This window comes from Carassius auratus, chromosome 22, assembly GCF_003368295.1.
Source record: "Carassius auratus strain Wakin chromosome 22, ASM336829v1, whole genome shotgun sequence".
Lineage (NCBI taxonomy): Eukaryota > Metazoa > Chordata > Actinopteri > Cypriniformes > Cyprinidae > Carassius > Carassius auratus.
In genome coordinates this window covers 3785879-3803052 of record NC_039264.1, presented here as the reverse complement: position 1 = coordinate 3803052, position 17174 = coordinate 3785879, and the positions used below count along the sequence as shown (strand labels likewise).

The 17174-nt window shown below is 36.7% G+C and overlaps 1 pseudogene; it reads left to right on the top strand.

The window, feature by feature from the left end:
• The window catches only part of LOC113039430 (lysine-specific demethylase 4B-like), a 49337-nt pseudogene extending 35818 nt beyond the window's left edge, over window positions 1–13519 (top strand).
• Window positions 13520–17174: the final 3655 nt, after the last annotated feature.

The window sequence follows — 17174 nt, the reverse complement described above, 5'->3', positions numbered from 1 at the left end:
ATCTATTGTTTGTTCATTCCATCCATCCATCCATCCATCCATCTATTGTTTGTTCATTCCATCCATCCATCCATCCATCTATTGTTTGTTCATTCCATCCATCCATCCATCCATCTATTGTTAGTTCATTCCCTCCATCCATTCATCAGTTTTGTTCTTTTATTCTTTATTGATTGTAAGGTGATGTATAGAGAGATAGTACAGTGACTCTCTCTCTCTCTCTCTCTCTCTCTCTCTCTCTCTCTCTCTCTCTCTGTGTTTCTGTAGAGCTGTACTCTGGGCTGCCTGTAGGTGGCGGTGTGCAGCCGGAGGCTAAGAAGTCCGAGGAGAGCGCCTTGTGGCAGAACCGCGTGCCAAACTTCCTGAACGAGAAACAGTTCAACGTTGCGATGGCGACCATTGAGCCGCACTGCGCCGTCTGCATGCTCTTCTGTCCGTACACACAGGTAATGCACTGAGCGCAACTATAGTAGCTGAAATACTGTGTACATCATAACACATTATCAGACTATCATCACAAAGTCCGGTCCACTTCAATGCTTTTTTAATCAAAAACTGTCCGACTGAACAGGAAGTTGTTTTGAATCCTTGTTTATTTCTCTTTGGTTTAGCATGCTGTCCCGTCTCTTGTGTTTTTGTGCGTGTTTAGCCTATGAAGGACCCCTTCCATCTCTCGGACACGTCCGGTCTGGTGTCACGGGTCGGCTGTCGCACGCGTCCGCTGGTTCCAGAGATGTGCTTCAGCGCGGGTGCGGAGAACACCGAGCCGCTGCCGTCGAACTCCCACATCGGTGACGACGGCACCAGCGTCCTGCTGTCCTGCGGGAGCTGCGGCCTTCAGGTCCACGCTAGTGAGTCACACAACACCCCACATGTGCTTCTCTTGATACAGCGCTACTGTGTTGAACTAAAGCCTCACACAGAACATGGTTTGGAATTACAGTGCACTGGCATTTAATCATTTTTCTGTACAAATGGGATTGATGGAGGCCTTTGGTTATTTGTTCTTTATTTTTTGTTTATTTATTGGTGTGTTGCCACTGTTTTTCCTTAATAGACTATTGTACAATATAATAACTAATATATATAATGTTAGTATTGTGTCAGTCTCTTGGCCTTCCTCCTAATAATAAAAGAAGTCAAAAACTCTCCCATCTTTTCACGTCTGCACCTGTATCTCTCCAGCTGTGTGTTTGCCTCCTTCACACCAATCTGCATATTTCCTGTGTCTGTGTTTGCTAATAAACGCCCTTGATTCTGTCTTTATCTGGCCGCGAGAGCGTCTCACGGCGGCCCGACTGTCACTCCAGCCAATTTACCGTCAGTCAGGCTGAACTCCAGTTATTTATTTAGACGAGCACAGAAAATAAACCTCCCGAAGAGGAAAACAGAGAGGGGAAAGTGGCTCGTTTTGCCGGTTTCTCTCCACGGCGCGAGTCTAAGCCGCGTAGCCAATTAGCCGCGAGTTCACCGAGGTGCCGCTGCGCTCTGATTGGCCCGTTTGTGCTTTAAACGAAAATGACAGTTTAGACTAAACTTATTTCAGTTTTCTTGATGTTTTTGTGTTTTCCAGAAGCATCCGGCCGTGGTATTTGCCATCGACTGACGCTATGATTAGATTTACTCGCGAAAGAACGACGGAATGAACGTCAGCGTGCTAAAAAAAACGCTCTGTTTCGCTCAGATACCTTTCGATGACTGTTTGTAAGTTCATCACGGCGAGTTGTTCAGATTTATGAAGTGCGATTGCTCTCGCATGAGCCGTCGCGCGTTCGTCTGCTTTTAGCAGCACTAATCAGTTTACCGTCGCTCTGTTTTCACTCTGTCAAACTAATTCAAGTCGTCACTGTGTGCCAGAAGAGTACTTGCTCATATCTTACCTGCGCTGCTGTCAGCTCCACTCAAGCTTTCTGAAAGAAGCACAGCTTATGAAACAGATATTTCTAGCTTGATTATCACCCGATGACCCGCGTTCGATAGAAATAGCTGATATTTAATGTGCACCTGTGTTCATATGTCCCTTCAGTTATATATTTTTGCACAGGATATGGAAGACAGCCTACAGTTACTGTATTAACTAGTGGAATTCTTTTTTTATGCAACTCTAATTAAAACTACTACAATAATCATAATTAAAAGTATTATTTTTAGATTTTGTACATTTAACACTTTTTTGTTCATTTTTTGTTTTTGATCATTTATTAATTAATTTTGTGTTGTTTGTTTTTTTGTTTTGTTTATTCTTAATTTGGTTCTTTTTGTATATTTTTTGAAATTCTATTTTTATCAATCGTTTCTTCCATTCTATTTTTTTTCTTTTGTTTATTTTTTCTTTTGTTTATTTTGTTTCTGCTTAATTCGTTTTTTGTCCTTTTCTATTCTTTCTTTCTTTCTTTTTGTTATTCTCATATTTTGTTTTCACAATTTATTTTCCCCCTTTTCTCCTTCATTTGTGTATTTTGAATTATTTTGTTTGTGTGTTACTCGTTTCTTCCAATTTTTTGGTTATTGTGGTGCTTTTTTTAATCTTTTTTTTTCTTTAATAATAACAATAATAATAAAGTATGATTATTTATGTATATGTTATTTGTTTTGTTTGTTACTTTGTTTCTGCTTAATTAATTTGTCTATTTTTCTGCCATTCTTTTTCTTTACTTCTTTTCCTCTTTTTGGTATTGCCATAGATTTTTCATAAAACATTTTTTGTAAATTTTTCCCCCATTTATTCTGTTTTTAGACACAAATTCTCCTTAATTTATGTCTATTGTTTATTTATTTTTTATTTAGTTTCTTTTTTTGTCTTTAAAGTTAGTCTTTCATTTGTTTTTTAATACTAATAAATATATATTACTATTATAATTTTATTTATATATGCATTATGTAATTAGTTTGTGTTGTTTGTCTTTTTTATGCCTTTGTTTCAGCTTTTTTGTAAATTAAACTGTCATTATTCTTTGTTATTCTCATATTTTATTTTTATTCATCTTTATTTCATTTATTTATGCTTTGTTTTTTGTATAATTTTAATCGAATCATTTTCCCAAAATATTTTAAAGGAAAAAATAAAAGCATGTCTTTAATCATTTTACTCTGAACTTGGTTTAATATAATTATTAAGCCACTTAAGGCTGTATGAAATAGGGATTTTACTGCATCAAAGCCCCTTTCCTATAGTAAAAATCCCTTTACCATAGTAAAATCACTAAATTTTGACCTCAAGTGGCTTAGTGCTTTCATTTACTGTCTCCATGCCATGAGCTCCCCGCGGCTCCCCAGAGGTGTTTTAAACGCTCAGATTCCCTCGACTTCCTCTTACAGCGGCAACAGCGAACCACCGACCCGAATGAACAAAACAACAACAACATCAGCATCTCCAGCTTGTTTGCTTTTCGAAGGCTTGAAGAAAGGGCTGTGAAGTGAAAGACAGCTTGTTAGTCGATGCTGTCTTTGCCTCCTCGCTTCTCCAAGCTATTTTGGGTTTCTGCTAAGCGCTCGTACGCTTGAACTCACTCACAGAGCTTATGAAAATGGCTCTCCAGAACATGTGCGCGTGTCGCATATTAAACTAATGCCCGGAGGCCATGTGTGTATCCCGTCCTCCATTACGGCTCCGGCTGGGCTCGGCTGCGATGTCCCGCTGCTTGTGTTTACCTGCAGAAAGCTGCTGATTTCGATAAGGCGGGAAGAGCAGTAAATGACAGCATGTCAACTGCAGCTTTCCGTTCGCGTGAGCTTTCACCTCCGGTGCGCACGATATCAAGGTTAATTTTCCTGTTGTGCGCTTTTGCAGGAAGTCTGTGGTAATTACCAGAGATGGTCTTGCTATAGAGAGATGAAGATGGTCTGTATTACTTACTATTCACCTTTTTCTTCTTGTAAAATAGGCGTGTGCTTTTGTAAATTAAAATAAAGGTGCATAAACCCTTTTTCTGTTAGTAAACATTGTGACATTTTTCTGTGGGTGTAGGCAGAAAGATTCACCTGACCGCTTCACTAACGCTAGCTGTGAAGTTTGTTTGTTGGAGGAAATCCGATTTTACCTGCATTTGTTAAGTCACGCACTATCCGGGACTACGATTGTTATTTGTAAAAGGTTCACTTTAATGGACAAAACCAGAATCATTTATACGATACACAATCTTTTTTTTTATTTTCTGCTCGTTTAATCACATTTAACCACAGCTGACGTTTTTTTTTTTTTTTTTTTTCTTATGTCGAGTTGTGTTGTGTGACACTCAATTACAGTTTACAGATCCCATAGGAATGAAACTGCGTTTTTTTTGTGGTACACTCTAAAATTTGTTTTATCCAAAAGTATTGTTTAGTGTAAAACATGTTGACGATTAGCCGATTCCTTAAATGATAGCCGTTTCCTCTTTCCTTTCCTCTTTCTAAGCTTGTTTAATTGCGACATAATTTTTAAAGTAACATACGCTAGTGCATCGTACATACTACGTTTAATTTATTTTCGCTTCGTTTGTTTTTACTTAGTTTTATACTTTCTTTTGTGCTTTTTTGCCACCTCATTCTTTTTCTCTTTGGTTTTGTTCTTCCAATTGTTTCTTTTTGGTTTGACTTTTGATTTTTGTTTTAATACGTTTTTGCTCTCTTATTTTGTTTCATTCGTCTTGTATTCTTATTGTATTAAATGTAGGTGAATAAAGTATTTTTTAATGGAAAATTACAAAACCTTTTCTTCATTGTTACGTACGTACGTTTGTGCTTATTTTCTTTATTTTTTATATATATATATTTTTATTTAATTTTTTAATTTTTCCATTCTTAGACGGCTAAGTTTGTGTTCTCGTTCCTCCCAGGTTGTTACGGCGTTAATCCAGACACGAAACTGGAGGGCTGGACGTGTTCTCGGTGTACTGCTGCCGAATGGACAGCCGTAAGTATTTCAAACACCTTTCATATATATATATATAAATAAAAACAGAATTCTTCAACCAAACAATGAAACAATATAGTTCCTCAGAATCAGTTATGGTTCTAACGAAGTGGTTGCCAAGCAACACACAGAAGTAAACAAAGATGTTGGCTCAGCCAATCAGATTCAAGGACCGGAACTCTCCGTTTTATAAACCTCTACACTGCACATTTATTGTTGCGCTGAAGCGTTTTGTTCGTTATTGTGTTCATTGGTGTTGTTTCTCATCGCAGGCCTGCTGTTTGTGCAGTTTAAGAGGAGGAGCTTTGAAGAAAACCACAGATGACAGGTCTAATATCTCAAACTCTGTTTCTCTCATATCGCATGTAAATTACGAGAAGCTACGCAGCATCTGTCCATGCTCTGAACTCTGCTAAACCGTGCGTTTGGTGTCCCGTCCGCAGGTGGGTTCATGTGATCTGTGCCGTCGCTGTGGCCGAGGCTCGTTTTGTTAACGCGGTGGAGCGAGAGCCTGTGGACGTGACGGCCGTCCCTGACACCAGGAAGAGTCTGGTGAGTCAAGACACACAGAAGATGACATTACAGTCCTTTTTGTGCTTTCTGTGTTTTTGCTTCGTTTTATACTTTGGTTTCGTCACTCACTCATTGGTGCCTCCATTGATTTGCTCCATTGTGTATGATGTCCTTATTCATTTTTCTGTTTGTGTTTTTGTTTATTTCTTTCGTTCCTTCTTTTTTGTTCATGTTGTAGCTTCATTCATTTTCTACAGCTGTTTTCAGTTGTTTGTTCTTCTGTTCCTTACTGGCCTTATATTTGTTTTTCAACTTATTTGTTTTTTTTGTTGTTGTTTTCTTTTATTTGTTAGTGTGCGTTTTTATTTATTTTTTGTTTATTATTTAGTTGAGGCCTATTTTTTCTTATTATGTTTTGTCTGTTTTTGTTTTTATTTTCATTAATTGGCCTTTTTAATTTTTTTTTTTCTTTTCCATGTTTTTTTTTTTTTTTTTTTTTACTTTAGCTAGTTCGTAAATTTTCTGTTCATTTATTTTTATTTTATTTGTTCTTTTTTGTTTTTTTGCTCATTCCTAAGTTGTTTTTCTCTTATTTTTGCCGTGTTTTTTTTTTACTTTTAAATCTTTTGCTCGTTCTTTTGTTTATTCTGTTTCATTTATGCATTTTTGTTAATTCCTTCCTAAATTATTAAATAATTTAATTTGTTTCAATTTAATATATACATTTTTAATTTGTTTCTTTCCGTTTTATTTACTTTGTTCTGTTTTGCTCAGATTTAAGTATAATTTTATAAATTTTTTGTCTTGTTGTCGTTGTTCTTTTTTGTACATTGTTCATTCATTCCCAAATTTTTCGTTCGTTTAGCAATTTGCCTTCTGTTTTCATTTGTTCATTTGTGTTTTTTCATTTAGTTTATTTCTTTCATCTTATTTGCTCTTGCGTTCACATCTTCCATGTCTTCTTTTGTTGTTTCGCCATCGTTCTCTCTTTCCCTGAGAGGATATGATGCATTATTAATGATGTGCAATGCTTGAATAATCAGGTGTCATTCCTCACTGTGCTAAATGAACTGCATTGATTGTATAGGCAGGTTTCTCCTCCTCTGCCGCACGTCTGAATGCTGCTCAATGTGTCGGCACAAACACACAACCCAAAGCAACTTCAGACATGAAAAACATGCTATAAACCTCTCGTACTGTTCATGCATCTGACTTCAGCCTCCAGTCGCCATTAGCAAGCAGAAACACAAAGGTTTACTGCAAATCAGTGCCAGAAACGAAAGAACATCAAGCATTCAGTCTCGTTATTTGCACAGTTTCACTCTAGAACAAGAAACCGCGTTGTGTTGTAGATTAAAAGGAGGTTGCTTTATCTTCTCGCTCGCCACGACACAAAATGGATGCCAGCTCTTGATGTATGAATAAATAACTGCGAGCTGGATGCTCGTAAATCACACATTTTTTTCCCCTTCTCTTGTCCATTGGCCTGTCTTGCAATCAATCCCTGGCGAAAGATAAATCAGAGGCTTTCACCGGCCGATGAAATATTTCCGAGCTGGCGGCGCATCGAAAGGCCGTCGTACATTACGGCCGCTTGGCCACAGGGAGTTGAAATGAAGTATTGACAATTTAATAAAGAAATTTTATCCCCGTCGATATTCCTCTGTGTGTGTGTGCGCGCACGCGTTTGGAGGCGGAAATGGAGGAGAAGAGGAGAGAGACGGGGATGAACGGACACAACATGTTTCCATTTGAGAGGATATTTGCAAAATATGCTGCGGTGTCAGGTGCATAGATTTTAAATACCACAAATTCGAGCCTAATTTCTGCATCTTAAGTCAACGTTGAATACAAAACGGACTGTGTTTGTGAACGTTTCTGCTGTTCGCTTTAATAGCAAATGTTCATCTTTTTTAATCTTTCATCGGAGCTGCTGCTGCACTCTTGAAATTACTTTCATTTTTAGCTGACACATGGAAATAATGTTAGCTAAGAGCCAAATAGCTGTTTAGCATTGGCATTTGGCTCAGGCGCCGTTCTGGTATGATGATCTCACTTTCTTCATTTAATATCTGGTTTATTAGCGAACGTCTGCTTTTTGGTTTGTTTCCTTCATTAGCTTGGTTTCTGTTCTCTTTTATGTCTTTTCTTTATTTCTGTTTCTGAATTTGTTTCTGTTCTGTCTTTCATGTTTTATATTTTTTGTTTGTTTTGGTTCTTTTAGCTCTATTTGTTTGTGCTTTTTCATTTATTTTGGTTTGTTTTGTTTAGCTTTGCTCCATCATTTTTCCTTTTATTCTTTTTCCGTTTCTTCTGTTTCGTTTCGTTTTTCTCATCTACATCTGTTTTCCTTCTTTCTTTTCTTTATTTTTTAGTTTCTTTTAGCTCATTTCTTCTACTTTTGTTTCCGTTAGTTCATATCTTTTTTAATTGTTTATTTTTTTATTCCTCCTTTGGCTTGAGTTTTTTCTTTCAGTGACTCTTTCTTTTGCTGTTTATTTTCTGTTTTCTTTATGCATTCATTGCTTGTTTTGTTTTTCCTTCATTCCTTTCGCTATTTTTGGTTTAATTTATTTTAGTTTGTTTTTTTCTCTATACGTTTTCGCTCATATGTTTGTTTCTATTTCTTTAGTTTGTTCTTTCATTCTTCCATTTGTGTCTTTTCTTTCCTTTCTTGTTTCTTACACTATTTGTTTCCTTTTGTTTTGTTCTGGCTGGTGTTTTATATTATTTTTTTAACTAATTTCTTGCTTTGTTCTCCATTTCTGAATGTTTAATCAATTTTTCTATTTTTTTTTTATTAGTTTCTTTGTGAGGTTTTATTGTAGTCCACACATTAATAAATGTTTGTATTTATAATGTTAGTTTTTTATACCTCTTTACCATTAGTCTAAAAGCTTTATAGCACTGAACTCCCATTCAGCCTGATGGATAAAACCACTTTTCGTCATGATGGAAGCTCGTCATGTTACAAAGGTTGCAACTCAAGTTTCATGTTTCCTCATAACTATTTGCAGAAGTGCGTCTACTGCCACAAGACGACCAAGCAGATCTTGGGTGCGTGTATCCAGTGCTCGTTGGACAACTGCTCCACGTCCTTCCACGTCACCTGCGCCCTCCTCGCCGGAGTCGTCATGAAGCCAGCCGATTGGCCGTACGTGGTGTCCGTCACCTGCCACAAACACAAACAGACCAATCAGAAGGTGCGTAGCTGCTATAGAAGGGATCTCAATGCACATGGGGTGATCCTCAAACTGACGCGTTGCCTCCATTGCAGGTCAAAAACCGCACCCGCGAGCTGTCTTTAGGTCAGGAGGTCATCGGCAGAAGCAGCAATGGTTGGTTTTATCGCTGCACCATCACCGGCATCGGCACGCAGAACTACTACGAGGTCAATTTTGATGACGGCTCCTACTGTGATAATGTCTTCCCAGAGAACCTGCTGGTGAGAATGTTTTCTCATTATTATGGTGATCATGGTTGCCAATTGGCTTTGGCCTTGAAGCCCATTTCCACCACTTAATAGAAAATAAAAAATGGAAATAAATAAGTAACTGTAATAATGTCTGGCATCTTGTGGCTTATTGTGGTCAAAAATGCGTAGGTCTGGTCCTGGATGCTGATTGGTCAAAGTCTAGATTGGCTAAATCTACCTCTAGGTTATTATGGTTGGCCCATTACTTCGGCTCATCTAATCAGATTTTAGAGCTACAACTGTCTGTTTGATCCATCATCTGTTTGATTTCTCTGTTCCAGAGTCATGACTGTCTGAGGAACGGCCCTCCAGAACGGGGCGAACTCGTGGTGGTCAAGACATTCGACGAACGGGTTCTCAACGCATCTTTCATAAGGGAAAATGTCCAACGATACTACCAGGTAGCTGCGACGTATACACATTTTTTTTTGTAATTATTTATGCTTTTATATATAAAGAGTTATCCATTTCAAACTGAAACATTTCATTGCTTGCTTAGTTTGTTTTACTGTTTGTTTTCTACCGTATTATAGTTAGTATATAGTTAAAACCCATAGTGACACCCAATTTTAAGAACCTTAATCTTTAAGACAGCTTTCTTGTAATTCCACATCTCATCCGAGTCTTTCAGGAGTCCCACATTTGGTGCAAAGTTGGCTTTCCTTGTACACAGAGCAGCCGTTGATGTATTGAGCGGAGGGGAGCTGAGATTAATGGGAAAACGAGAAAAGTAGGCAGATGTGGCGCATGGGGGATTTATGGAGTCTTTAGATGAAGCTTATGAGGTGTGATGGACCGCAGACGTGGAAAGTAGACTGCTATTCATCAGCTATTTCACGCACACACACCACTCCTCACAGGAAGTGCTTTTGTGTTCTTGTGCAGTGATGGGTCGATGTTTTAATTCACATCTGGGTCACATTTGAATGAAAAAGTGACTCAGAAACTACCAGAAAGCTTAAAACGAACATGCTTTTTCAGTTTTTCTTCTAAAATGAAGCATACCAAACTATGTTAATACATTGTTTGACACATTGTATGAACTAGTTTGACTTTGTCAAATTCTTTCTCTTTAAAACTCAAACCCACACACACACACACAGTGTTTCATTGCTCGGCTGAACTCTTGTGACTCCTCTGTCAGCATTAACGAACTGCTTGATTCTGTCCTCCGCCACAAGACTCATGTGTGAGTCATGGCATTCGTAACAAGTGCCGATTGCTTTCGTGACGTCACTTTTACCTTTGCAAGATGTGACAAACACTCTCCCACTCGCTGTGGGCGATCTGTAACTGGATGCCTGTGAGTCTGACAGGTCTTGAAGCCGTTGGGAATTGATCTGGAACAGGGTGCTGATTGCAGACTGGCGGAAAGTTTGCAGCTTATGTTATTGTTGGATGCTCTTGAGATTTTAAAAGAATGATCTGGGTTAAATGTAGTTTTTTTTTCAGCTCTATCAACAGCATTGACACACTAGATTTTGCATTATAGAATACATGTGGATTGCTGTATTGTCAGGACATGTGCTCGGCATTTTATAATAAAAAATATTATTGAATATTTTGTACATATTTAAATTCATATATATATATATATATATATATATATATGCACACCTGTAAATTCATTTCATATCATTATTTTATATGATTGTAATTATTTAAAGTAATATAAAAATATACGTACAACATGTCATTTACAACATGAAAAAATAAAAATGTTATTAGTTATACAGTACTAATAATTGATTTAATGAAATATGTAATGCATATTTAAAATGACATTCGTATTTTGTAGTACATGTGCAAATTTGAGCATTTTTAATAAATGTAAATATATAATACATATTTAAATGTTAAATACATTAATTTCATTTCTTTTTTACATATAGAATTATTTTTACATTGTGGTATTTTTTTTTTTTAATTTATATAATTTATATATATATATATATATATATATATATATATATATATATATATATATATATATATATATATATATATATATATATAATATATTACAAGAGAAGGATCCGAGGCATCTAAACTGCCTGTATTTCTGTCCAGGTGGAGTTTCAGGATGAGACACAGATCTTACTGAAGCGCAGCGAGATTCACTCTCTGAACCAAGAGCTGCCTAAGAGGGTCATGTCTCGTATGGTAAGCGCTTTTATTCACTTCGGGCCAAGTACCGTATGTTTCCGCACACAGAATTCAACGTGTAGCCAAAGTGCAGGTTTAACACTTTACAGCTTTCGTGGTTTTTCAAGCTAACAGTGCAGTTGGAGTCCATTTGGAGAGTTCTGACGGACATCGCTGAAGGATTATTGTCTTTTTTCTTTTCAGCAGACAACTGTGAACCAACAGCAACCTCAGGCGCAACCGTCAGATGAACCTTTGGCCGCAAAACGCCCACGTCTGCCAACACCGCCACCCACACTAGCCATTGAGCCCTCGGTGCTACCTCCAGAAATAGTCACCGCTTTCCTGCCCGCTAGTATTACTCCAAACACCAGCATTGCCCCCTGCCTGCCTCCACCCACATCACTTCCTGTTTCAGCACCCACACTTCCTGCCCCAGAACCAAGTGAGAGTTACACCCACAGCTCCAGCTACATAGCCTACATGGAGTCTCTCCTCAACTCGGACTTTCCTCCAGAAGAGGGCGAACATGGCGTTGAGCCGATGTTCTGAAGCACTGTTGCGGGCTACCAGCTACTTGTCAATGCTTCATACAGACTTTAAATTCATCTACTGCATGTCTTTGTTTCATTTATTCGCTGTTGTGCTAATCTGAGTCTCCCACCCATGAATGGTGTGTGTGGGACACATGCGTGTCATTATAGACTGAAGCCGAAACATACCCAGTACATAGCCTTGGGGGATGCCGTACTCTTCCGACTATTTCCACGATCCCTTTCTCTGGTTCTTCCACTAAATGGAAAGAGCCACCATACGTTTTCAGATGGGATAATCATTCACTGTATGTGCTGTTAAATTTATACCTGATTTTTTTTCTCTAACGAGTGCTAAATATTTTTCTAACTCAAGCCAAAACATCATGCTACCCGGTCACAGTTCAAATAGACAGTCTATATCTGTACAGTTTCAGGTATTTTTCTCTGTACTCAAGTGTTCGGGCGGAGAGGTCACAGGAAGAGTTTAGCTGGGCTCAAGGGATTTAATAAGTATTTAAATGTCTTTTGTCACATATAGGTTTAAAATATTTGTATAAAGAAAATCCATTATGGCAGCATCGGAAGCTACAGTTTTCAGTTAGTGTACACATTTGTGTTACGATAGATTTGTGCGTCTCAATGTATCCTTCTATAATCAACGATAAAATGTTTTTTCAGCCACAGATGATTTGTTTTTGTAGCATACTTGGTAGACGTTGATATTGAATACGATTCACCCGGTCTGTTTTTTTATTATGATTACTGTTGTTGTTATGATTATTATTTTATTTTGATGAATCTTTGCAACACAATGTCGAAAGATGAAAAAAAAAGTTGTTGAGTTTATAATTTTTATTCAAGAGGTTGAAGTGGCGTACATTTAAGCGTGTATAGTCATAGGTGATATTAAACAGATACGCAATCCGCCTTCTCAAGGTGCTATAGAGGTCTTAGACTACTGAGGGGCGGTCTGGGTCAGGTGACCCACAATGAGGTGTACATACTAGACGTCCTGCTCACGAATTGGAAAAATGTTCTTCAGTGTAACTTCTAGTCTTACAAATGCCATGTCACATTTGAATAAAGGGTCTGGTTGTCGCTTTGGATTTCTTTTCTCTTTTATTTTGTTTGCCCATCCTGATTTCATTTTCTGATGTAAGCGATTATCAATCGGCACACCTCCTTCACCGGTATTTGCAGGTTCATCATCCATATAGCATTGAGAATTTGCTTCAGCGCCCCTTGATTGATTCGTAAACAAACACTGATAAGACCTTTACAGACAGGATTGTCATTATAGACTGAAGCCAAAACGAGCCCAGTACATAGCTTTGGGGGATGGCACACTCTTCAGACCCTTCCCACAATCCCTCACTGCCAATTCTTCTCTAAACCAAAATAATGGCCAAATATTTTTAGATGGAATAATCATTCACTTTAGCATGCCAAAGATTTTGGAGAATTGTTAAAAATGCAAGATAAATTAATACAAGAAAAGTCCCCAGATGAACTTATTAAAATATTAAGTTGACAGCCCTTCTTTTTCAATATATTGTCTCTTACATCATGATTTTTTTTCATACTATTATTCCTCCTTTCATTAAGCATGTTTTTTAATAACATAAATCTGAATTACACCTTTACATATGAAGTGATTATGAAACTAGTGAGTGCATCCTCTTTCCTTCCGTTCAATGTGACAACCACCATTCTCATCTCAACACTGTTTATTGTTTTCTGCCTGCCAGTTGCCTACGGCCGCTCTGACACTAGACACAGTGTGTCAATGGCATTTGTACTCCCGTGTTTCTGGGGTTTCTGCTTTGCATTAACAGAAACGTCACAAGGGGCAGGTTTAATGAAATAACCCACCACAGCTTGCATACTGATGATGGCAAATGTTTATCTGTGCAGAAGTACTAGGAAAGATTCTAATAAAATGTGAAGTGAAATGGTGCTTTGTGTCTGACAGTGTTTATTTCCCTGGAAAAGCAATAAAAACATGGTTTAAATAATACCAGTAAAAATAAGTAGGAATGTAGGAATGACTAATAAATAGGTAATTGTAGAAATAATTATCAAAAAATAATAAAATATAAAAAAATATAATGTAAATCATTCATAAAAAATGAATAAAGTCAGTCAGTGTTAAATGTTGAAAATATACATTTTCTTTAAAAATATTTAATTGGCTAGGTGTGTTCTTATGTACAGTACTATGTCGTGATTTCCATTTGTGGAAATTTTTTTAATTGGTTTTTGTAATTAATCACATGACCCAGTTTACAAATTAGTTACTTTCCCTAAATGCATCTTCGAATCCTTATTCAGTAATCACAAACGATTGTAAAGGTCATGAAAATCAATTGGCCTAAAACGAGCTTTGGCTCTTGAAAATGTGCCATTTTTATAAATTGCTCTCTGGAAACTACTTTTCCAAAGTTCAGAGGTCAGTAAATTGCTGTTTATTCATTTCAAACGATCACAAAAGAAAAGATTAAAAGCTTTTCTCCAGACCAGATCCATTAAAAATAAACCATTATGAAAAAGTACCATGAATCATCCCAGGCAAAAAGATTAATCTGGTTTAGAGCTGTTCTGTCAAATCGAAGCCTCATTGACATTTAGCCACTCTAAATGTGCCTTTATCTGATTAAAAACCAATTAGGCTTTTAAAATATCGGCTAATTGTTTCACACAACTAAAATGAAATGTCAGTTAGGATTTGTTTGGTGCCACTGTAGATCCCATAATGCAGTGCGCACGCCGTCGTTCATAAAGTTAAGAATCCTCTTATGCTCTGAGATATTTAGACACACAGCTGCCTCCGTACTGAAGAGATGTAAAACGAAACCTGCACTCGTTACCTGCTGCATATCTTCATTAGTTCCCTGTGTGTGTGTGTGTGTGTGTGTGTAAATTCAAGCTCACATGACTTGAATGATAACCCACCAGAGCATGACGTGTTACAAACACACACAGCTGCGCCTTAACAGGAGACGAGAAATAAAGCCGTTAATAAAGACGTAAGTAGCTTTTTATGAAAGCGCTTTGCATAAATAGACTCGTTCGGAGGACAGGACAGGATTCATGAGAGTCACTGGAGTAATTTGTGTAATCAGGTCTGAACTGATCATTACACAAGCGGTTATTTGTGTCCGTCTGAACCAAACATTTGTTAAAATACAAAAAAATGGGGGGTGAGATGATATGATAAAATTGTATTTAATGATATCTAAATTAACTTTGGTTTTGCCCCCATTTTTCATGAGCTGAACTCAAAGATATAAGACTTTTTCTATGTACACAAAAGGCCTATTTCTCTCAAATATGGTTCACAAATCTGTCTAAATCTATGTTCGTGAGCATTTCTGCTTTGCCGAGTTAATCCATCCCCCTCACAGGTGTGGTATATCAAGATGCTGATTAGACAGCATGATTATTGCACAGGTGTGCCTTAGGTTGGCCACAGTAAAAGCCCAATCTAAAATATGCAGTGTTAGCCTAACTTTGTGATATGCTTGAGCTTTTTTATATCTATAGATTTCTCTAACTTAAAAAAATAATGAAACAATATATTCGTGTTGCCATTTCATATAAAACTGAACTATTTTGGTTGCTGAAACAGTATATAAGCTGTTTTTGGTAGAAGGGGAAAAAAATACTGGCTCAGGTCGGACTTTATTGTAAGTCCGTTTGAAGATTGTAAGATTGTAAGAATCGTCTTATAGTTTATTTCATTATTATTATTGCACTTTATTATATTAATGAAGTCAATGGAATGAAAAATCCCAAATTCTGAACCATTTAAAATCGGTATTAAAATATATTTGGAAATGACATCAAGCAATACAAATGTAATGTCTTTCTGTCTTTATTTCTGTATGGTTATACTCTTGTAGCCTATATGTTCTGTTTTTATTAGAAGTCAGAAAAAAGAGAGTTCTCACCTCAGTGCTGAAAAGTTAACATTTCGAAACGTTTCAAAATAATTGTGATGTCACACATTTGTTTATATACCTTTTTGTTAATCAATTTTAACCTCTTCTTGCCATGAATCAGTAAATCTTCTATCTATCTATCTATCTATGACATATAGATATCTACTTATCTCCATACATCTCTCTTCTTTCTTTCTTTTTTTCTTTCTGTGCTGTTATACGTGATCAGCATCTCAATCTCCATCTTTGATGCTGGTGAAAGTTGTTTTGAAGTCAGCAGATGAAACGGGGCCCTGCGTGTCGGGAGCGGGTTTCTGCGTGACCCCCAGTGACCCCGTCGCTGTGGCGGGGCCGTTTGATGTGAACGTGCTCCCCCCTAATTACAGGCACCAGACCGGCTCCGCCTAAGACAAATTCTGCCCGAGCAACAGAGCTGCAAGTGACAGCGTCGCTCTGACCCGTCTGTCTCTCTCTCTCGGGGTGATCCGCATTGATATTCCACTCGTGTCGTTACATCCAGAACAGGGCGCTGGGATCGTGCCAGATTCGCAATTACAGATATTAAAATGCATTTAAAAAAAGACAAGGCCTGCTTTGATATTACGGATCAGGGCAGTGAAATACTAAAGGAGAATTTAGTGCTGGCCAAGCTGAGATCTCCTGTCATGTGACAGGAAACAAACGACTTTTGCTGAGACATGTATGTGGCAAATACAACTAGATCAAGATGGACATGAACAATGTGAATTTGTAGATTTAGTAAAAATTCTACTTATTGAATTATATATTTTAAACATAATTTTTTTCTTGATTCTTTTTTTTTTTTTTTTTTTTTTACATCATTCGTTTTTTACATATTATTCAAAACACCACTTTTACACAAACTTTTTGCTCAAAAATGGTTTCATTTGGATTTAAATGCACATTTTGGATTTAGTTTTTTATTTGAATTTCATTATTATCTTTTAAAAACTTTTTTGCACAAAAATGGGTAAAAGGTGCACATTTTTATTAATTCAAATTTGATTAGGATTTTTAAAAATAAATAGATACATATATATTATATATATATATATATATATATATATATATATATATATAAAATAAATATTTTAAAAAATATATATTTTTTAACAAAAATGGATTAAAGATGTAATGTAATATATATATAAATAGAAAGAAAGAGAGAGAGAGATTGTAGTTAAATGCAGGTAATGTGACAAGTTCACAAACCACTGTTACTTAATGCTTGCAAAATTTTTTGCATTACAAAATGAGTCCTGTTTCATATTATATTTTTTTCCCAAAAAGTAAACAGTATATTTACCATATAAACATTAAGCATACTCATTATTACATATTTAGCATGCACATTATTAAAATTCAAGCTGTATAAGTGTTATTTCTAGGGGTTGCACAGACTAGTCGACTTCAATGCTCTGCCATGACTCTTTATGCTTGACGTCGACTAGTTGCTGGTCCTCTCTTACTAGTAATGCATTCATATAAATATAATCTATACTGTGTGTTTTGCTTGATTTGTTTCTGATTTAGAATGAGCAGAAATCTGAGGAAACATAAGGACAAAAACACACATGTGTGCAATATTATGAATGTAAGCACAGTTTGAGAGTTGTTTTCAGTCGCTGTTTGAATACAAATGTCTTGTC